Source organism: Lepidochelys kempii, chromosome 1, assembly GCF_965140285.1.
Source record: "Lepidochelys kempii isolate rLepKem1 chromosome 1, rLepKem1.hap1, whole genome shotgun sequence".
Lineage (NCBI taxonomy): Eukaryota > Metazoa > Chordata > Testudines > Cheloniidae > Lepidochelys > Lepidochelys kempii.
The window spans coordinates 135,412,246-135,436,314 of NC_136380.1; the positions used below are offsets into that span (position 1 = coordinate 135,412,246).

A 24,069-nucleotide genomic window follows, 5' to 3' on the forward strand; every position below is an offset into this window, starting at 1 on the left:
TTATGAGTGTTCTGACACTCATCACAAGTGTAGTGGCCTAGCCAAATTCTAGTTTAGTTGATTAACCTTTCCAAACACACAGCAGTTTCAGTTTTATAAGGTATTCTTATTTTCCATCCTAAACAATTGGGTAGTGTTAGTGTGTGTTCTACCTGTATGTCAGTGATGGGTGAAGTAGTAAAAGACACAATGTGTGTATAAATAAATCTTTCTAATAGAAAGTCAAACAGCCAGTTTATAGTCTTAGATCTACTCATTAGGCTCCCACTGAAAGCAATAGGAGTTGCATGTATAGATTGTAGGTTAGAATTTAGGTCCTTGCTTCTAAATGGAACCTTTTATCCAGAAAAAAATATGTGCTAACCAAAGGTCATGGTAGATTCTCTGTTGCTGATGATTTTTAAATAAAAAATTGGCTATTTTTTCTAAAATATATGTTCTGGGAATTATTTTGGGGAAGTTCTATGACGTGTGTTATACAGCAGGTCAGAGTAGATGATCAGAATGGTTCCTTCGGACCTTAGAATCTATGAAAAAAAAGTCATTATCATTAATAACACTTCAGTTATACACAATAATGATATACTCTGCTGTCTGGACTGCGGGGGGGAAAGAATCGTATTTTCCCAATAATATATGTTTTATATTGGCAGGTAGGGAGAATCAATAATCAGCATTCTGAAATATGGAACAATGTGGGTTTGTAAATTTAGTTTTCGTGATTTTACACACAATTGACTCCCAGTGAGTTTATGCAACTCTTTAATCCACTTAATATTTTTGCCGAATTTTGTAGAATGAACCAACATTTTCAGTTTTCCCATGCGAACGTTTGCTTAACTCTTGTCTTTCTCCATGTGCTTTTCCATACCTATTTGTCCATGCATATTTATTTATAGGGCCTTCTTTGTCTTCCTCTGACCTTCCATAGTCCATTTCCCCTCCTTTTCCTGGCCTTCAAAGCCATAAAGCCTAATGCTTGTTTATCTCTCTGCTTGTCTCCTCTTGCTTCCGGTAGATCCCCTTCGTCCTGCCAAAGGCACACAACCACTTCATCCCTTTTGTGTTCTCTTCTCTCTCTTCCTCCCATGCTTCCTTCACATTCTTCTTCCAGAATGCCTGTACCCTCTAGTCTCCCTGCAAAGAAGTGTTCATAAACTAGGTGATCAAAGTTAATTATATTTGCACAACAAAAATAATGCAACTAGGTACTATGTGAGCTAAGCATTCCCATTCAGTCACTGTGTTGGCACTGTAGCCCATCCTTCTATAACATCTGTATGTTGCTTATTTTGAGGCTAAATTCTTTAGGCAGAGGGAATTTTTGTTTTCGTTATTGTTTGCAAAATGCAAAGCAAACACTATTGGTGCTAGATGAAAGATTAATAGTACTGTAATAACAATAATATTCAAATTCAAATTACCTCATTCAAATTACCTAAAAACCATGTAGGCAAATATTATAGTCAGATACATTGTCCATATTAATAAATTATGTTGGGACTCAGGAATGGCTTCAGATAACTTGCACACTGTAAAGACAGGTAATCTGACAGAATCTAGAGTTTAGAAAAAATAGTGTCTTTGTCCCCAAACATGAACATTATTGGCTTTGAAGCATGCACCTCATGCGAGGCTTTTATGTACTAAGTTACTGCAACTGCATATCTCCCTCAAAGATATTGTTCGTTATTTAATAATGCATGTCAGTGCAGTTGGTAAATAAAGGCTAACAAATGAACACAAGAAAATCTTTATTAACTCTTTTATATGGACTAAGTTCATGTTATCTTAAATTCACACTGTAGAAATAGCTTTATTAAGAATGATTGACATGCACTGACTTTTAACAAATTAAGGGGCAGATTTTCTGGTGGTGTAAATCCTCTTGGGTGCATTGATTTCAGTGGAGTTACACTGATTTATACCAGTGATGGATCTGGCAGGAAAGCTTTTGTTATGATATTTTACCTCTTTACATATGAGCTGTAACATTGCAATTGTTTAGTGACCATTTGCAATTGATTTTTCTCTTTTCTTCCCCTCTGCACTTCCATCATGTGACTAACCACTTCAGCTTTCAAATACTATCCTCACTAACTGTGTCTGAGTAATTGTAGATTAGGGTTCAGAACTGTAGCGCTGTTGCATAATTATAGATGATACATTTTAATTTTGCTTTTTAATTAGAAATAATAGTCAAAATGTGTTCTGGGTTTTTGTGAAGTTTTCAGCTGGCAGTTTAGGGCCTTCCTTTTCTCACTCCTCCATGAAAGCAGTTATACTTGGAAGTTTGCTAATGTATGCAGAAATCCTTGCAGCATCATATTAGAGTCCAATGTTGTGAACATTTATGCACATGCTTCACTATAAGCACATAAATAATCACACTGACTTTGATGGGGCTCTTTTATGCTATTTATAAGAGAAGCATGTATAAGTGTTTGCAAGATCAGCGCCTCATTTGCTGCAGATCATACGGAAAATCTCTGGCAAGAATAGATAAGTTTCAGTTGTACTCGATTCTGGGTAAGTCATCCAGCAATTAAAATCATCCTTATATTTTGATATAAGAAGGCAGGACAATTACAAAAAAAACTAGTTCAAAATGTATCTTCAGAGCTGTAATGCAAGCTCCTTTCCCCTGAGTATAAATATTTAATTCTTTGAAGGATAAAGAAAAATAATGGTTTGCTCATTTCATATAAGGTACCTTTTGGAGTTGGAGTAATTATTTTTCCATGCAATAAAATGAAACAAAATCTACTTTTAGAATGAAGGCAAGACAGCAATCTGAAACGATCAAAACAAAATTATAATAGATTATTACCTAGCAACATGATGTGTTTTTTAATGAACCTTCTACTGAGTTACATTTAAAGATCTTCACATTTTGACTTTCCGTGTGGAATTGCTTGTAATTTTATGTCTTATTTAAAATATAAACAAAGAAGCCAGTTTTGACTGAAGAAATGTTTCATAAATGTTTAACCCCATACTCGATAGACATTTTTAAACAGGTTTAAAAACTAATGTGTTTGAAAGCAAATTCATTTGATGCCATTATAATCATCTTGCCACTCTACCTTTTCTGGATATAATGGGACTGGCAAAGGCCCCTATATTTAAAATTGCATGACTGTTTTCATTCTAAACTCCTATTTCAGTTACTCATAACTTTCCAAAACATTCAAATTTCAGACTGAAATTCTGAAAACTTCATCTCTAACAAATTCCAAGTGTGATTTTCTTTTTTAATGTTTGAGCAAATATGATTCAACTATTTGCCATTTGTGAGACTGAGTACGGTGGAAACAAATACATTTTCCCCATAATGGTTTTTTTATTTTTTAAAGCTTCTGTTTGTTTTTTAAACCAGACTTAGTGCTGAAAAAGCTGAGGATAGAAAGTTGAAATATGGAAGGGAATTATCCTGCACTGAAAAATGTCTTTGTTCTGATGAAAACTGATTTTCATGTGTCTGTGTTGTGACTGTTTGAAAATTGCTGTCTGGATTCACACAAATTGCTCTCTGGGTATACAAAGTACATTGACAAAGATAACACTAAGCTTGTAAAGTGCTGCACGCAAATCCTTACCTAACTTATGTGGAGAATGCGGTAGGGTTTATCTTGTAACATGCACAGTGAATGAGGGTGCTTATCTTGTAAGTCACCCCAATGTACATATTTGAGATGCCCTGGAATCATTAAGGTTACACAGTTCAGCACTCAAAAGTCAAGAAATAATAGCACTGAGGTTTCCCATGCATCCTTAACTCTGCCCATTTGTGGTTATGCATTACAATACAGTCTTTAATTCCATATGCACACATTTTTCAAACAAGTATCATATAATATCATAATTTTTCTGCAATTTTGCATGTTGTATATGTGTCATGCCTTGTCATTTTTTCCTTCATTTTATGTTTTCAACATGGCCAGGATTTTTAAAAATGACTAGTGATTTTAGGTGTCCAATCTGAGACACCTTGAAGAGGCATAATTTTCAGAGGGTGAGTGCTCAGGGCTTTCTGCAAATGGATCTTTTAAGGCATCTTAATTTAGGCATCCAAAAAAGAAGACCACCAAAAGAAGTAGATATTTTGGAAAATCTTGAGTTGTGGTCAAGCCTACTTAGAATGGCTATGCAATACATTTTTTCTCTGGGGAATATATATTCGTAATTTAGTTATTTAGACATATATAATACTGTTCATTTTCAACTAGCAATATAGCCTTCCTTCGGGTGCTATTCGGGAAATTAATTGATTTACACACACACACACACACACACACAGCATAGTCTTTCTAAAGAGCAATTTATAAACTGAGGCATTTGACTACAAAACAACCCTCCTGCATATTTAGTTGGCCTATAAATAACAGCAAAATTTCACTAATGCTCTGTGTTGCTGTATTTAATTTATATTACAAAGTGAAAGAACTAAATACTGTGTATTTTTATAGAAAAACTTTCTTGGACGGTATATCTGGCAAACACAAAGTAATAGAATACTGTACGGTGCCATACATGTGGTTGTAGAGGAAAAAATGAGATACTGTATTTGATAAATAGCATGCAGTTAGGTTCTGTGCAAAAGGGGCAGAGTTAATGTTTGTGTATGCCACCTTAACTTTTTCATTTTCCATCTCTTGCGTACTTAAGCATGCAATCTTAATGTTTTCTGAATGTATTTTTCAAAGATATTTAACAAAACAATTCACAAAATATCCTTTTTCTGCTTGTTCGTGTGTTATCTCATGCATCTTCTAGAAGCTATAGGAAAAATAGTTAGTTACCCATAAATTACAGAGCCATTTCTAAATTCAATATGAGAAATATTGCTATTTTAATAACATAGACTTTGGGTTTTGCCCAGGAGAGTGTTGTCATTTTGTAACGTTGATGTTTGAAGTTTAATTGCTGCTGCATTAAATGCCAGAAAATGGGTGACTCCTGTATAATATAGTTATAGGATCATGTCCTCTAGCTCTTTCTGCATGTGGCATTCCCACTAGTTTCACTGAAAGTTCTGTGTGCAAAATATCATCATAAATTTAAGCCCCCTAAGTTTCTAAATTTTTATTATCATCCTTTGTTTATTGTCTTACAATGTAGACTCTCACAAATCCCCATGTGTTAGGAGCTGTGCACTTATACTATATATTGCCAGCCCCAGATTGCTTATAATCTCATATGGTACTAAATTGACTTCAGAAGTATTCGGTGAATTAAAAATAAATTTGAAGGAATATTTCTCTTAGTAAAACTCCAAATTTTCCACCATATATGAATATTCATTTTTATTACTAATCCACTTGGGAAAGTAGGGGGTTCCTACTTTGATAAGATCCCATTTTATACACGTCAGTGGAGAACTTGATTAAGAACACTTAAATGCACTTAGAATAATGAGAAGACACACCATATCCTATGGTCTCACTGAAGCTTACAAAATATATTTATACAACACTGTCATCAAGCTGGTTGAGCTGTGCTTCTTACATTCATTTGTTACATACTACATAGCAGCCCATAGCTACTGCAGCCACCTGCCACGACTGTTCAGAGGCAACCTTCAGCAGGCACCAGCAACAGGGCTGACAGGGACACATATACTTAAAAGAAAGATTTGCTATCTGAATTGCAGAGGTAGACAGTGAATTAGGCTCATTCTGAACCTTGATTTCTGTGACTTTGTATCTTGATTGGCAACCTATTGGTATCATGAATTATTCTTTCAGAGTTTCTTAAGAGGAGGCTTGGAAGTTCTTTTCCAAAGTACCCAGAACGAGAGCAAATTGCATTAGATCTATATTTTCCCTCCAATGTTTTATTAGTCGCTGTCTTTGGCAAGCATGAGTAAATCAGCAGACCATTTGCACAGAAGTAAAGTAAACAGCAATCATTAACTGTTATCTGTCTAAAGTGCATTCTAGGTTCTTACTAGCTGCCTTAAAGAAAATCCATAAATTCACAGACTGCTGTCAGGTGGGTGAAAATTTAGAGGGTTCTATTTTTGTCTTGTATAGTTATGGTGCTTTATATAATGCATATGATATACTAGTCTATATGTCTGATCCAACTGCAACTTTGGAGGTTGGGAGGTGAACGGTGTTTGAAACACTAAAATTCCCATAAGCTTTCCATGTCTGATATATCATGGTTATTGATATCCTAGCCAAATATATAAGTTCAAGGTGACATGACCATAAACATTTAAAAGGTTTTATCCTACCTAGAAGAAGTTACACATACACACCAACCAGTACATTACTGATTCTGGAAGCATATCTGGATTTCTTATGTTGATCTCAAAAGTAACACCTTGCTTACTTAGCTTATGTAAGCAGAGTCAGGATGAGCTCTACCCTGACATCTGGTGGCGAGTCATGGTGGGTTGTGGAAAAGAACTTCAGAGGCTGATCTCATTTGCATAGGCACACCCACTCCGCCTAGACGGTCACTTTGGCTGCTGTAGGAGCCCCAGTTTCTCTGTTGTTGGGGCAGGAATAAACTGTTTTATCCTGATTATATGAATCAAGGACAGTGGAACTGTACTTGGCCTTTTGTTATGCTGGAGGGACTCACCATCAACTAAGCAGCACTCGTTAGGCAAGGGTCATGGGTTCCAAAACCGAGTGAATGGAGAGAGGCTGGGGATAAGTATTAATACTTGGTGGTATGGGCCCCACGGTGAGGGGGCTAATTGCACTTCCTCCTCTCTCCACTGTGGAATATCAGAGCTAATTTTGATTCCATTAGGAATCTAGTTACAAGCTGCTGAGCTGAATTCACTTTGGGCCAATGGTGCACCAGCACTGAGGCTCCCCTACTACAAGCTGAAATCACAAAAGAGCTAAACTTACTAAGAGCTGAAATCACTGAGTGTTGTGTTAAGTAGTGGGGGAGTCTGAAGATATATTGCAGAGCAGTTTGTGGGACGGCTGGCAGAGCAGAGCGGCTCTTGGAGCAGAGCAGTTTGCTCATGGGATGGCTGGCAGAGCAGAGCAGCTGGTGGAGTGGAGCAGTTTGTGGGATGCCTGGAGCAGCTCATGGGGGCAGCTGGCAGAGCAGAGCAATTCGTGGGACGCCTGGTGGAGCGAAGTGGAGTGGAGCCCCATGGAGAGGTGGGGCAATTGGCTTTGGACCACGTAAGGTGCCCCTTAACCGCCCCCCCATCTCCACCCAGGTTGGGAGATAAAACTCTGCAGATAAACTTTCAAACTCTGGGGCTGCACTGACCAGGGACAGAGACTTTTGGGACTTTGGGTGATTTTGGGTTGCTGGACTGAAGAACCAAATGGAAAGGGCATGCCCCAATTTTCCTGGGGTGGGTTCTTTGCTCATGGGTTGTGTTATGAATCCTGTTGGTGGTGTTTCCCCAACATAATGCCACATTGTTTCTCTCTGTTATTAAAAGGCTTTGCTACGCTCAGACTCTGCTTGCGAGAGGGGAAGTATTGCCTCTTAGAGGCACACAGCGGGGGGTGTTATATATTTGTCCCAGGTCACTGGGTTGGGGGTCGAGCCGGTTTTGCATTGTGTTGTTGGAATGGAACCCCTAGATACAGAACCCGGCCCTTGTTGCTGCCAACTCTGACGGGCAGAAGGGTTACACTTATGAGGAACATTTCAGGAAATATACGTGCTAGACCTTCACACTAAACCACTGCTTGTGCCAGTTTATTATAGTGATGTGCTTGTTATAGCAAATATAATTCTTCTCTTTTATGCAGGTTCTTATACCACAGTCATGCCCAGAGTATATGAGTGACTTCCACTAGTGCTTGAGCAACATGACTAACATCTGTCATGTTTTTGTTCTCTCATCCTCTCCCCAGAGACACAAGTTTTTGCAATGTGTCCTATTGAAATTAATACTTAAATAGCTGAGGCTTGATTATGGAGCTGATTGAAACTAAAATTCAGCATGAAGAAGGTTCTTATTGTCAGAAGAAAACCTTTCTAGGAGTTAGCATCCAGAGTATAGTTTCCACTGGTCAAAGACACGGACCTACATTTAGTCAAGATAGTCAGCAGTAGAGTTCTCCTGAACTCCTTGTGGATGGTAAGGTTTCACATAGGAGTATGCACAAGGAATGCATTCTATCACATCTAGATGGCTAGGAGGCTGGACCCCAATCTATGGATGATGATCTGACCTCAAAAATGCACATCTCTATTACTTCCCAGTGAGACTACAGCAGCATAATCTACCTGGATATGGAAAATTCAACTGATATGGAAGGCTGCAGTACATCATCAGGTTAGGTTACTGTGAGAACATCAGACGTGATCTCTATTTATTATACATGCTCCCTATAGAATATCACATCGAATAAAAGATCTCAGTCTTTAACTTCAAGACTCCTAAGGATCTGGGCTCAGGTTACTTAAATGATCACTTCTTTTCTCTGAAAAAAGAAAAGGAGTACTTGTGGCACCTTAGAGACTAACCAATTTATTTGAGCATGAGCTTTCGTGAGCTACAGCTCACTTCATCGGATGCATACCGTGGAAACTGCAGCAGACTTTATATACACACAGAGAATATGAAACAATACCTCCTACCACCCCACTGTCCTGCTGGTAATAGCTTATCTAAAGTGATCATCAGGTTGGGCCATTTCCAGCACAAATCCAGGTTTTCTCACCCTCCACCCCCCCACACACAAATTCACTCTCCTGCTGGTGATAGCCCATCCAAAGTGACAACTCTTTACACAATGTGCATGATAATCAAGTTGGGCCATTTCCTGCACAAATCCAGGTTCTCTCACCCCCTCACACCCCTCCCAAAAACCACACACACAAACTCACTATCCTGTTGGTAATAGCTCATCCAAAGTGACCACTCTCCCTACAATGTGCATGATAATCAAGGTGGGCCATTTCCAGCACAAATCCAGGTTTTCTCACACACACACACCCCATACACACACAAACTCACTCTTCTGCTGGTAATAGCTCATCCAAACTGACCACTCTCCAAGTTTAAATCCAAGTTAAACCAGAACATCTGGGGGGGGGGGTAGGAAAAAACAAGGGGAAATAGGCTACCTTGCATAATGACTTAGCCACTCCCAGTCTCTCTTTAAGCCTAAATTAATAGTATCCAATTTGCAAATGAATTCCAATTCAGCAGTTTCTCGCTGGAGTCTGGATTTGAAGTTTTTTTGTTTTAAGATAGCTACCTTCGTGTCTGTGATTGCGTGACCAGAGAGATTGAAGTGTTCTCCGACTGGTTTATGAATGTTATAATTCTTGACATCTGATTTGTGTCCATTTATTCTTTTACGTAGAGACTGTCCAGTTTGACCAATGTAAATGGCAGAGGGGCATTGCTGGCACATGATGGCATATATCACATTGGTGGATGTGCAGGTGAACGAGCCTCTCATAGTGTGGCTGATGTTATTAGGCCCTGTGATGGTGTCCCCTGAATAGATATGTGGGCACAATTGGCAACGGGCTTTGTTGCAAGGATAAGTTCCTGGGTTAGTGGTTCTGTTGTGTGGTATGTGGTTGTTGGTGAGTATTTGCTTCAGGTTGCGGGGCTGTCTGTAGGCAAGGACTGGCCTGTCTCCCAAGATTTGTGAGAGTGTTGGGTCATCCTTTAGGATAGGTTGTAGATCCTTAATAATGCGTTGGAGGGGTTTTAGTTGGGGGCTGAAGGTGACGGCTAGTGGCGTTCTGTTATTTTCTTTGTTAGGCCTGTCCTGTAGTAGGTAACTTCTGGGAACTCTTCTGGCTCTATCAATCTGTTTCTTTACTTCCGCAGGTGGGTATTGTAGTTGTAAGAAAGCTTGACAGAGATCTTGTAGGTGTTTGTCTCTGTCTGAGGGGTTGGAGCAAATGCGGTTGTATCGCAGAGCTTGGCTGTAGACGATGGATCGTGTGGTGTGGTCAGGGTGAAAGCTGGAGGCATGCAGGTAGGAATAGCGGTCAGTAGGTTTCCGGTATAGGGTGGTGTTTATGTGACCATTGTTTATTAGCACTGTAGTGTCCAGGAAGTGGATCTCTTGTGTGGACTGGACCAGGCTGAGGTTGGTGGTGGGATGGAAATTGTTGAAATCATGGTGGAATTCCTCAAGGGCTTCTTTTCCATGGGTCCAGATGATGAAGATGTCATCAATGTAGCGCAAGTAGAGTAGGGGCTTTAGGGGACGAGAGCTGAGGAAGCGTTGTTCTAAATCAGCCATAAAAATGTTGGCATACTGTGGGGCCATGCGGGTACCCATAGCAGTGCCGCTGATCTGAAGGTATACATTGTCCCCAAATGTGAAATCGTTATGGGTAAGGACAAAGTCACAAAGTTCAGCCACCAGGTTAGCCGTGACATTATCGGGGATAGTGTTCCTGACGGCCATTTACATTGGTCAAACTGGACAGTCTCTACGTAAAAGAATAAATGGACACAAATCAGATGTCAAGAATTATAACATTCATAAACCAGTCGGAGAACACTTCAATCTCTCTGGTCACGCAATCACAGACATGAAGGTCGCTATCTTAAAACAAAAAAACTTCAAATCCAGACTCCAGCGAGAAACTGCTGAATTGGAATTCATTTGCAAATTGGATACTATTAATTTAGGCTTAAAGAGAGACTGGGAGTGGCTAAGTCATTATGCAAGGTAGCCTATTTCCCCTTGTTTTTTCCTACCCCCCCCCAGATGTTCTGGTTTAACTTGGATTTAAACTTGGAGAGTGGTCAGTTTGGATGAGCTATTACCAGCAGAAGAGTGAGTTTGTGTGTGTATGGGGGTGGGGGGGTGTGAGAAAACCTGGATTTGTGCTGGAAATGGCCCACCTTGATTATCATGCACATTGTGTAAAGAGTTGTCACTTTGGATGGGCTATCACCAGCAGGAGAGTGAATTTGTGTGTGGGGGGGTGGAGGGTGAGAAAACCTGGATTTGTGCTGGAAATGGCCCAACCTGATGATCACTTTAGATAAGCTATTACCAGCAGGACAGTGGGGTGGGAGGAGGTATTGTTTCATATTCTCTGTGTGTATATAAAGTCTGCTGCAGTTTCCACGGTATGCATCCGATGAAGTGAGCTGTAGCTCACGAAAGCTCATGCTCAAATAAATTGGTTAGTCTCTAAGGTACCACAAGTATTCCTTTTCTTTTTGCGAATAGAGACTAACACGGCTGTTACTCTGAAACCTTCTTTTCTCTGGGAACTAGTACCCAGTCGATGATTGAACTGTCTACTGCAAGATTAAATCTTGTTTGTGCAATAGATGGAACTTTCTCACAGGCCTGTGCAAAATGGTAGAACTCACTCCCGTGGAAACTGAGGGCTATCTCAAACTTCACCACTCTCTATTCCAAGTGCAAGTTGCACTTCTTCAGTCTGATCGTCACAAACTCAAATCACATAGTGCTTCTTAATAAACAAACAGCTGGAAAAGGTACTATATGTGACACACACCAGGTGATTTGTTTGGTGCATCTCTGGAAGATGCTAAACCAGTAAGGTGATAGGCATGACATACTTATTATTTGTATTACCATAGTCCCTCACAGCCCTAGTCTTGGACCAAGAACCCCATTGTGCTAGGCGGTGTACAAACAGAGAACCAGAATATAATTTTATTAAGGGATCCCAGTATGTATAAAGGCACCTAGTTTAATCCAGCCCTGTCTGCTTTGTAGTTTCTTCAGCTCAATGAACAGTGACTTATGCCATACCTGTGCCTATTGAAGAATTTCATTTTTGTTTTTTAAAGGAAGTGCAACCATTTTGTTGCTTTATCTTCCCAGTTTTTATGGTAGATTCTGTTGTCCAGTTTAACATTAACTAGTAGTGATAACTCAGTGCTAGAGATATATTTAACGCTAATTCTGGGCGTCTGTGCTCTGGAGAGTCCTGCATTCAGAATTATTAAACAGACCATATAGACAGACACTTTGCCTATAGCTTGTTTGCTCATTTATATACAGAAGAATGGTGATGAATAGCTAATTTTGCTGCAGAGAGTTGCCTGCTCTGAATCCCAACTATTCCGTATTTTGAAACCTGCAGGAGCTTGATCAAAACATTGTAGCACACCCTTCCACTGACGGGGGATTAATTGTTCAACCCCTCCATTCCCTCTCCTTCACCAACCTCCAGCAAAAGAGAATTTGCATCGTGATTTAGAAAGTAAATTAAATACTTCCAGCATGGCTAGCACAGCTTTAATGTCTCCTGAAGATTACACTGGCATTGTAGACTTGCCTGAAGGAGCAGAAAGGAAAGTGCACAGAAAAGCAAAGGAAGGTGAGCACCACAAAAACAGTTGCATGCACATATTTAACTGGATAGGCCATGCCACTCAAGTTCAGTGTAAGGGATTCATCTGGCTGTAACTGAATGCAAAATGCATAGTTCTGTCCATTTGATGTGAGAGATGAGTACAGGCCCATTTTAGGAGAGCTTTGAGACTATAGGGATCAAAGAAACTAAGTTTTATAATACCAAAACTTTAATTTTTAGTGAGGTCCTAGAATAAATCACCAGTAAATCCCAAGTAAGGTTAATTTTGCCAAGAAGAATGACTATGTTTGAAATTCATGACAGATATTGGTAGCATTATTAAAAGAGTTGGTGGGAACGGCTTGTGCTGTGTTTTCATGTCCTGAAATGCATGAATGATGATGGCCATTGCACACTGATACCATGGTCACCAGTATGGAAAGCATAAGTCACTGGTATTTGAGTTGACTCTATTAGCTGTCAATGTAAGTAGCAGGCTGTCCTCCTTTTTAGGGCCATATGCTAGTCCTGATTCAGCTTTGTCTAGGTTCTTAAATAGTGCCCGTCATTGTAATATTGGAGTGCCTTCACAGTTACAGTGTGTACCTTTTTCTCCTTCTTCTCTCTCTCTCTCTCCCCCTCCCCACACACACCATTACTTCTGTTCAGTCTGCCTCTTTTCCTCTCACCTTCATCTTTTTCCTCCTCCCTTTTTGAAGGCTGTGAAAGTTGTGTTCATTCTTATCTCATCCTGCAATGAGTACCACAGCTTTGGCCTTCTTGCTGAGAGAGCCACCTTTCCTTCTGTCAAGAGCTTTCCCCTTGAGTCTGACCGTGCCTGCGGAGCGTAGATGTGGCAGGAGTATGACGAATGGTGTGTGTTGCCTTCTTGCTTATTGCTTCCTGTGCCTGTTCGTTTCCTGTTACTCAGGACCTGCTACTACATACCCACCATTTGGAGTGTTACAATGTTTCGTTCACACTGTTGCTGACTTAACTAGTTCATGGTTATTATACACCTGTGTGTCTTGCTTTGATTTCCCTGTGTTTTGGGATTGCTGTTCTTGTTGTGAGACGAGAGGAACTATCTGCAGAATCTTGGATCATTTTCATGGCAGACGGAACACAAGCAGAGGTGTGATGCCCGTGTTGAAAAAGGTGTAGTGCAATCGATGGCTAATGGTAGGAGGGGATAAAAGCAACCTTTGCCACGTCACTATCAAAATATTCAGCAGCAGCCAGAAGACTAGGAGCACTCCTTGACTGAAGACTGATTTGACACACTGAGGGCAGACTAGTTTGATGGAAGGTGAGGTGATAATGATTGCCAGGACCTCAGCATTTTTCTCTCTTCTCACCAGCATCACTTCTGTCTTGCCTGATTTCAGTTTCAGCCAGCTGCTTTTCATCCAGGTGCTGCTACCCAGCCAGGCATGGAGCAGGTGTGGGGCGGGGGGGGGGGGGGGGGGCAGAGGGTTGGGAGACATTGCTGTTAGCATCAGATGTGAATAAAATGTAGAGCTGGGTATCATCCTCGTACTGCTGACATTTGGGACACTGATGCATTGTGATTTCCTGCAACAACCTCTTTTAAATGTTAAAAAGGATATGGGAAGAAGACTGGATCTTCTGTGATTGTGGTATGGTGGGGTTCATATGCTACATCTGGGATCAAGTTGTGGGGCTTCTCTCTTTAACAGTGGCTTAGCTATCCCTGTCTACAGGAGGTCTTAGCTGATTTGTGGTTCGGACTTTAGAGGTACATTTTCTACCAGTGCTACTCCAGTTTCCTTCCTTACTGAGAGGAAGCATGTTGAGTGGTCCATATTGGTGGAAGCTAGCTTTGTGTATTTTAAACAGCTGTGACAAATATGTCATTTGTTTATAGAGATGGCTCCTATTATGTATCTGTTCCTACTAGAAGGGTAGGAGGAGAGAAACTAAACTACAGAGGCTATTTTCTGTTCTGGCTGCAGTTACAGGCTGTTCTGGTTCCTTAGTGTTGCATGTATTTGGTTCTGAAATATTTTCCTAGGACTGGCACCATTACTTTGAACCACTGTGTTACTCTACCGAATTCAGATTAAAAACTTTTTTAAATTTGAATGTTCCTCTAAACCACAGGATTTATTTCCCTAGTAGCAAAACAAAAATGGACAAACATAATGATCCCTGAACAAGTGATACTCAGAGGACCTTTAAAAATGAATTTGATTTAAAATATTAACCATTTGCTGGTGTTCATAAATGGTTTGAACCTAACAGTGAGCAGATTACATATCCTTCACTGGAGAGATCTGTCTTCCTCACCAGATGTTTAATCCATTTAAAAAAACATAGTAAAGGGAGTTGTGGTGTTTTTTGTTCCATTCGCTTTTTTAATTGCATGTGTGAGTTTAAGATTTCTGTGAAATGGTGCACAGTCTTCTAAAACAGAACTTGCAGGATGGGGGAGTAGGTGCTCTTTTTTCTCCTTTTTATTTATTCATTTGTATGTGATTTATCTGGTTTGTAAAATTAGGCTCCTTGACAAAATTGAATTACTAAAACCTCTGTAATCAATCATCATGAGTTCTTGATTTGTGGCATAATGAAAATTTGATTTGCATATTTTATTAAATAAAAAATATCTATGATTAAATGGTGAAGACTGGCTCTGTTTATAGATTTGACTTTATGTAAACTGAAAACATATAAAGATCTGTTGTCTGGGTAACTGTGCCCCATCTTTGATCTGATGTGTGTAAAAACATTGACAGTCAATCTTTCTGCTGAAGAGTATATATCTCCTATGGAATGGCCTCTTTATTTTGTGAGTGAAGCTAACAAATTACAAGATTGGTAGAAACATTAAAATGTAATTCTACTTAAGGGCCGTAGGATATTGCATGAGTCAAAACTACATAATTCTCAAAAATATTACTTTTACCTTTAAAAAAGTTTTGCAAAGTGCTTTCCTCAATGCCTGACCAATATAGAACATAAGAGCGGCCATACAGGGTCAGACCAAAGGTCCATCTAGCTCAGTATCCTGTCTTCCGTCAGTGGCCAATGCCAGGTGCCCCAGAGAGAATGAACAGAACAGGTAATCATCAAGCGATCCATCCCCTGTCGCCCATTACCAAGTTCTGGTAAACAGAGGTTAGGGACACCATCCCCGTCAGGATGGGGCCTAATCCTGTAAAACAGTTACTTTTATGAGTGCTTGCCACTGTGAGTGAATAGGACGTCTCAATGCCAGTGCTTTCTACTTACTAAAATGACTGGGACTACTGACAATATTAAGCACTGGACCCGTAATATCTCTTTGTATGATTGGGCCCATACATTGCAAGAAATACTTGACTTGAGTGATCTCAGTCATGCTCATGAAGCTATCTGACAGTTTCAGGCATGATTCTGGGCAGCAGTCAGATTTACCCCTTACTCAGAAGCTGGCTGTACCGGTGTTACCCAGGAGCAAGTGTTACAGGTCACTCTCTGTGCTGATCCACAGAGGATAAGAGCTATTACAGCCCCCACTTAAAAAGCCTTGGCTCTTTAGCTCATGCTGAAGCAGCTCATGCTTTATGGTCTAGAGGTCACTGGTTCCTTGGTGAGGAGTTATATGGTGAATGGGTGTTGCAGGTCCTACTCTGTGCTGATCTGCTGAGGATGATCGGCCAGCTATACCGGAAGAAGGACAGGAGACACTTAATATGGTTTAATCAGGCTGCAACATTATTATTAGATGTCTGGGACTACCAACTAATTAAAGTGTACAGAGCAGGTAACCTCATGATCATTTCAATATCTACCCAAGGGTTTCTGCCAGCACCCCCTTTTCTCCCTCCTGGTCCCCAGCCAACCCATTGCTGGGACCTTACCATCCTCCTGCCTCAAATGAGAGTTAAGGTGGGCTGCAAAGGAAGGGTGGTTGGCTCCCGGTCATGCCAGTCATGGGTGCCCTGAAAGCTTCCCCCCGACCCTCCATTCTGATCCTTTAACGAACACCTCTTTTAAGTCCTTTACCAAGCCATTTATCTGTCACTGTACCTTCCCTGTGGAGTACCTGCACTGGGCACCTGCCCCAAACTTACAACATGAGTTGCAAAATCATAGCCTAACTCCCTTCCCTACTCACTGTAACAAATCCTCCCCTGCCCTGAACCTGCTGCAGAGAAGGTGAAAAACCCTCTACTCCATCTTGCCCAATGTGGTGGTGAGGGAAAAATTCCTTCCCCACAAGAAAGAAGCGGCTAGCACAATGCCCACCGCAAGTCCTGACCAAACCTGGCATTTTGCCACTTCCTGAGGGTGAGAGGGTGGGTGGTGCTCCATCTGCTCTGGGAAAAGGGGCTTCTCCCTCCGGGCTTACCCTTTATCAATCCCCCAGCCCTTCCAGTCTCTGGGAGATGAGTTAGCATCACCACAGTGACCCACACCGCTTTTGCAACAGCATCTGTGCCTCTCTCTCACCCCCACCCTTAAAGCACTATGACCACTTTCAGGTGTGATGTGGTCAGTTGTTACAGCCCCCAGCTACAGCGTCTACGTTCTTTAGATCAGTTCATGCTTTCAGGTCTGAAGGTCCATGTTGTGTCAGCCAAGACACCATCCAGCACACCAGTATTTCTCAATATAGCTCCATTGGAGTCTGCAGACCTGAAAAACAAAATAGTTCTTCTGAAGAAGTATGATTTAAACAGCAGGTTTGAAATATTTAGGGCCTGATTCATTTACCCTAACATCCTTCACACAGATGTGGTATATATTGCATTTACACTTACTGTAAATGAGAATCAGCCTTCAGTCCCCAAGGAGTAGCATTTTCAAATCTAGACAGGTTTGGCTCAACTCCAAGGTGTCCTGAGCGCTGAGGCATCTGACATCTACAGGTAAGACCAATTCTGGTGCGTCTCAAATGTCCCTGAACTATCGTGACTCTTAAGCTTGAATTGATAAAAAATAAAAAAATGAAAAAGTTTTAAAATGTCAATGTTTGTACCTTTAAAATTATTCAATTTATTTCCTTCAAACTTGGCTTGTTTATAGGTCGTCTGAAGACTTAAAAAATCAAGTCATATCTGAATACTGCATGTACTGTAAATTAACATGTGTGAGGTTGTAGAGAAATTCAAGTTTCCATTATTTATTATAGTAAGTAAAGATAATATTACAGAGGCTTTGCTTTTAACCTTGACTGAATGGCCCAAATTCTGAGGGCTCGAATTCTTAATCTTAGCATTGCTTTTTTTAAGGTTAGAGATTTTTGCCTGGAATGTAACAGTGCTAATTTTCAGCACAAAATAAATGTTTCATATAATTCATTGTAGAATCCAAGTAAATTGAAACCAGAAAAGAAGCTTTACACACACATTTCAATAGACATTCCAGAGTTTTGCATACCATGGGTTCAGTAAGTCAATGGTATATTGATCAGTTTTGGGGGTTTTTTGAAGTGTATAAATATTCATATGAGGAAAGTGGGAACTTCTCTGGATATATAATTTACTCAGAAATCAAATGCAGTAAATGTAATAAATTCTTATTAATTATTAATACATGAGTGCCTGTTATTTCAGATGTGCTGAGCACCTGTGGCTGTCTCTGACTTCAGCTGAAGTTGTCAGTATTTATGAAAATCAGGCTGTAAGATGCTGATACTGAAAAGGACTAATTGCTTGTAACTCCAATGAAATCAGTAGGAGTTGGGTGTGCTCAGCACTTCTCAGTATCGTGCACTATGTTTGTAAGGAGTTTTAGGAATTCAATTAGGATTTAACAGGGAAGCCTGCATGAAATTAATTGGGTATCAGTAAACTTAATTACTGAAAGTTCTGACATTAAACATGCCTATGTTACTTAACTATTTTGCATTTTTGTTAAATATCAATTAAACATAAAAGTATTGCATTTTTCATTAACATTGTTCTGCCCATTTATAATGTTATGTTAATTACATTTGCGTTTCAATCTGCTATTTTTAAAAAATGCATAACATTATAAATGCCCTATTAAAACCTTCATATGCCTGATCTCATCAAAATTAAATGCTTATTTAGAGACCGTGTAAAACTCCACTTTATGCTATTTGCAGTGGTGAAAAGAAAAACTGATACAATAAGATGTACTGGAACTATTATGTGTCCCTTAATTCATTTGTACCGTTATTAATAGTTTTGCATAATGGTACATTACTGTAATATAAAATATTCTGAAACATTTTTGTGGTATTTGAAAAATTAGAGGATTAATATGCAGTATTAATGGACAATATTTCGACTGAATATCTCAAAATACTCTCCTCTATTATCATTCTCTTCCCTTTGCTAAAGATTCTTATGCCGCACTAATCACTGTAGTATTTGAGCACTGTGCGATCAGACTACACATCTGTCATGTGATGTTTGCTCTCTCACCTAGGGAGAGAAGCATGTGCAGAACAGTGTCTTCTTTTAGTAGGGCTTTAGGGGGGATTTTTTTGTTTGTTTGTTTTTTGCTATGTATTGTGTTAGAGAAAACAAGGTCAAAGAAATACACACAAAAACGGTTTGCACAAATGTGGTTGGTTTATTGATCTAAGACCTTTAACCTAAAAGCAGCACTAATTTAGTTTGCCTGTTCCTATATTTATAGGCTTGGCAGAATTTTTTTTTAATATATAATTTTGACAGATAGTGTCAATATTTATTCTTATACATTTAAATTTTCAGGGGGGGTAAATTATGGGGAGAGGGGTAAGACAATTATTAAATGACAACAGATGTTGAGATTCAAAAAGTGAAAGCTTTGTAACTGTGAAAACACAAACTGTCAACATCTGCAAAGTAAATATCCTTCAATCAAAGTCTTCAATCAAAGTTCTCAAGCAGCATTTTTCTGAAAACTTCGATTATCATACATGGCAATATATTTGCATTGGTTTGTGTGTGTACAGTGAAATCTATGTTTATTGACAGCTACTGATAAAAGTCTAATCCTTCAAAACTTCCTATCTTTTTATTTTTTCAAAAAAGACAAGGTTATACTCTTCCTTATGGACAGAGAGAATCAGTGTTCCAGCAATTTAAGCTTCACAATAGCTTCATTTGAAAACTTATATTTTATTAGTAAATGCTAGGAAAAGATTGCTAATAGAATCAAACAGAATAAAAACAAGGAGGAGTCCTTGTGGCACCTTAGAGACTAACAAATGTATTAATAATTAATAATTGAATTTGTTAGCCTCTAAGGTGCCACAAGGACTGCTCATTGTTTTTGCTGATACAGACTAACACGGCTACCACTCTGAAACAGAATAAAGTTTGGCAGTCTCAGCAGAAGACAGAAGAATAAAGATTTGTAATAAATTCATATATGTTATGCAATAATACATTAGTTTATCATTGTCAGATTACGCACTTAACTGACCTGATTAAACCCATATGGATATGTTTCATATGTTACTTATGGATTATATAATTTTAACATTAGTCCGTATATGATCTCATGAGTCAAATATATAAACATGTGTCTTTTATAATCTACAAGTTTAAAAAGTTGTTGAGCTCAAGGTAAGAATTACTGAGTGACATTCTACAGCCGGTGTGAAGCAGGAAGTCAGACTTAGATGATTAATGGTCCTTTGTGGCTTTAAATATATTAATAACATTGTCATATCAGTTGCATATATCTTTGCTGTATGTGAAACCATGCTTGCTTCACTTCACACTCTCAGCTCTTCCACAGTTGTTAGGCTGTGGAAGGCTCTCCCCTTTAACCTTTTTTCTTACTGTACCTCCTTGTGGTACTTGTGGCACCTTAGAGACTAACCAGTTTATTTGAGCATAAGCTTTCGTGAGCTACAGCAAAGCTTATGCTCAAATAAATTGGTTAGTCTCTAAGGTGCCACAAGTACTCCTTTTCTTTTTGCGAATACAGACTAACACGGCTGCTACTCTGAAACCTCCTTGTGGTATGATCCTGTCAGTTCACACAAGATAATCAGGGCTGGTCTGGATGAACACTTGGATGGGAAATCTCTGAGGAGCACCTAAGCTGGTGATTATTCAGCCTGTGCTGAAGCAGTGCTCTCGCTTGATGTAGAGGTGTACTGTGCTGCTGGAGAGGAGGTCTGTTACAACAGATATAAAAGCAAGGCCCTGAATACAGCTGGTTGAAAAATTTCTAATTTCCAATTTTTCTAATGCGAACAGGAGCAAATTTTTCACGGTTTTGTGAAAAATTGTCCTTTTTTTGTACTGGCTCTGGTTCTGACCACTGCATTGTTGGTGTTTATGTGAGTGCCAGGAGTGTGTCCAGCATTGTACAAAACATAGAAAACACATGCTCTGACCAAGGGGCTTATAACTGAAATTTAGTACAGTTACTACAGTCTATGCCTATACACATATATATTAGATATAGAGTGATGAGACGTCCCGTTTTTAAAGGGACAGTCCCGTATCTAAGCCTTCTTGCAGCTGTCCTGACTTTTTCTTAAAAACAGGCAAATTGTCCCATATCTTCTATCTCCCTCCCCCGTCAGTACCGGCGGGTCCTGCTGCTGGCCGGATCCCTGCTCGCTAGCCGCCCGCCCACCAGCAGTGAGTGGGGTGGGGGGGTCCAGTGGCTGACGATGGGGGTGGGTGTGTAAGGCTGGTGGCGGGGAGAAGATGCAGCGCGCAGGGCCAGCCACTCCCCCTGCTGGTCCGTCAGTGCAGCCCTTGCCGCGTGCCGGCTCTCAGCCAGCAGGGCCCCGTCCCATTTCCAGCTGGCACTGGCTGCGAGCTGCGGTGTCTGAGTGCAGGCAGGTGCCAGGCGGCCACGGGTTACGTGTCACCTTTGCTGCCCACCCAGCGGCCCTTTATGTGCTCCCCCTCTCGCTGTCCTCTCCCTGCTTTGCCCCTTCACCCCCACCAAGCCCCACTGCTCCTCCATATCCTCCCCGGCAGGGCGTGCCGCTCCCAGCGCTGTGCGGAGAACCAGCCCCTGGTCGGAGCGCTCAGCTCACCAACACCCTGGCCATCAGGCTCCGTCCTTCCCCCACTGCCTCTGGTTGGCCCAGCACCCTGGGAAAGCCCAACACCCTCTGGCCTGGGGCGCTGGCCAGGAGGAGCTGAGCCCTGCATGTGCCAAAGCCCCACACAGTGCTGGCACGGGGAAGCCTCTCCACCCCTCAGCTAAGCTCTGGAGTGGTGCGGGTGGGCGGGAGGGGGCGATTTCGAGCCTGTTCCCGCCCTGAACCTGCAGGCTCCATAACAGTCCCTGGGGCTTAACAAACCCACTCCCCAACCCTGCCCTGGGTCCTGCCCCCAGGGAGCGTGGGGCTGCTCCATCCCCTAGGTACCCTCCTCCCTGCTGAGCCACCTCTCTGGTGGGGTTCTCTGAAGCCCCTGCACTCAGGTTCCCTGGGCCCTGGTACACAATGCATCCTTAGGGCTTAACCCCTTCCTGCCCACGCGGTGGCTGGTTATGGTGATGGCCAGCAGCAGCCCGGAGGTGTTAGCTGCCTTTCAACACTGTGTAGGCAGTAAGGGACAAGCTGCTTCTAGCCACACTGGGGGAGGGGGGGGATGGTGAGGGAAAGAAAGAAACTCTGCAAAGACATGCTCCAAGTCATCCCTTCCCTCCCGCACAGTGCCAAAAGGCTGCTGCTGACCACATTCTGGTGTGAACCCTGGCAGAAATCTGGAAGTGGAGGCATGTGACCCTGCGTGCCCTGCCCACCACGTGTCGCCTCGGGAAGACGCAGTGCCAAGTACCAGGAGAGGTGGGTCTGTCCAGGGGGCCTAGCCAGGCATGGAGGGCAGAGAGTACTGGGAAAGGAAGGTTGGGTCCAGAGGTTCCCTCCCCCCCACCACCCTTTTGTGAGAGAGGTGTACAGAAGTGTAAGTGTGTGTGTGACCACTCCCCATGTGTGTGTGTGGGGGGGAGATAGGGGTGTTTGTGTCACCCCTCCCCATGTGAGCCCTAAAGCTTTAAAGATAAGAAGGTAAATAAAAAGAAATACTGCGTAGTTGAATTCTTTTTAACAGCCAACTTGATGTTAATTTGAATGTTTGTACTGCATAGTTCTGACTGATTTCTTTTCAACTCACTTGAATACAAGTAATTTTACCAGGTGTCTTGTACGCAGCATAGGGAAATATGGTCACCCTACTTAGACATATGTGTTAACTCCATTGTGATTACTTGTGCTAAATAATGCAGAGGGGAATAGATTAGAGTAGCTGGTGATACCAATTAGATAACTAACAGTTTTGCTACTCCAGTCTTAAAGTGGGAATATTTTGGTCCATGTCTAATGCGTTTGGTCTATATTGTAGTTTAAAGGCATCATGATAATTCAAGTGCCTATACAACAATTTTTTCTACACTTTAAATCTTAGTTCCCTTGGAAATTGAGAAACTCATGTTCTATCTGTCCCTTTCTGAATGAATAATTTCCTAGGAATTCTCACTTTCCTATCAAGGCATAAGAAATGAAGGAAAAAATCGTTTACGAGAAGTCTGAAATTTAGCTAGTCTTTGTGATACAGCTTTCATTACTAATGCATGTTATTAATACATGGTCTTAATAAAGATACTGGATTTATGGCCTATTACAACAATCTGTAAACCACTAACTCCGCTTTTTGTCCTAAGACTACAGGGGTGTTAACGGGCCACTTTATCTTGAATGGTAAAAATATGTGCTAACTACTTATGCTAAACTATCTGATCAATCTTGTATAGCTGTGACACTCTTAGAGCCTTTTCTCAGGCTGGGAAAGATACTGAGTGGCTCCAAAGCTTGTCTCTCACCAATAGAAGTCGGTCCAATAAAAGATATTACCTCACTCAATTTGTCTCTGAAATGCATGTTAGTCACAGATTTAGAAAGAGGAAAATACAACTACATACTCTATCCTAGAAGAAGCTTCATAGGTTTTTGGTTTTTTTTTTTTTACATTTTTAATGTTGCCCCCGAAGACTTTTTTTCTTCCAAACCCATTTGAGTAAGTATGGAAAATATGTATTCTATTTGTCCTTTATTATTTGTTTTTATTTTTTTAATTGCTAAAACATAATTGTTTTTATTTGAATATAAAATAATTACTACATACCTCTTGACACTTAATACCACTCACACCGTTGATTTCACTACCACTTTAATAAAGGCATAGGTGTATATTGGCAGAAAGATATTTAAAGGAGCACTGGAAACTTAAAAATAACATTTCTACCTTAAAGCATTGTACCTACTGTTGTTATAATTAAAACATAAGATTACTGTAACTGAACGAGATAGATTAGAGGAGAAAAATAATTATTTGTTTTTGCATTTGACAGCATTTTGTGTATACTGGTAGTCAGTTTCAGATTCTTATATACGTAGTTTCTCTATTACTTCTCTAGCTAATTCTCAAAATATAAGGGAGAGAAAATATTTTTGAATAGAATAGGAAATGTGATTTCATGCCCAAAAAATTGGCAAGATGGGGTTAGGTGCAGTTTTTGACCCTTCTTGTAATTTTTTTTTCAGTTCACTAGATTTCAAATTTTACTTTGTCCCTTTAAAGAGAGTTCAGAATATGATACAAATCTATAAAAAACAGAGTCAAAACCTTAAACTTATAACTTTATAGTTGGTTATTGTCATGTTCTTTACTTTACCTAAATTTTGAGGATGAAATTCTGACCTCATTGAAGTTGATTGTTTTTCCATTGATATCATTGGGGTCAAGATTTCACCCAGGGTTTTTATAATTTCCAAGCTTTGGTTCTTTGAAAACAAAAATAAATTATCTACAGTGCTAAAAGGTTTTATTATTAAACTGACAGAGTGTGATTGCTCAGTGTAAATAAATA

General features: G+C 40.4%; 1 protein-coding gene across 3 annotated transcripts in view; it reads left to right on the plus strand.

The window, feature by feature from the left end:
- FRMPD4 (FERM and PDZ domain containing 4) overlaps window positions 1–24,069 on the plus strand; it is a 447,655-nt gene that overhangs the window by 309,339 nt on the left and 114,247 nt on the right. The gene's annotated exons all lie outside the window — the stretch shown is intronic.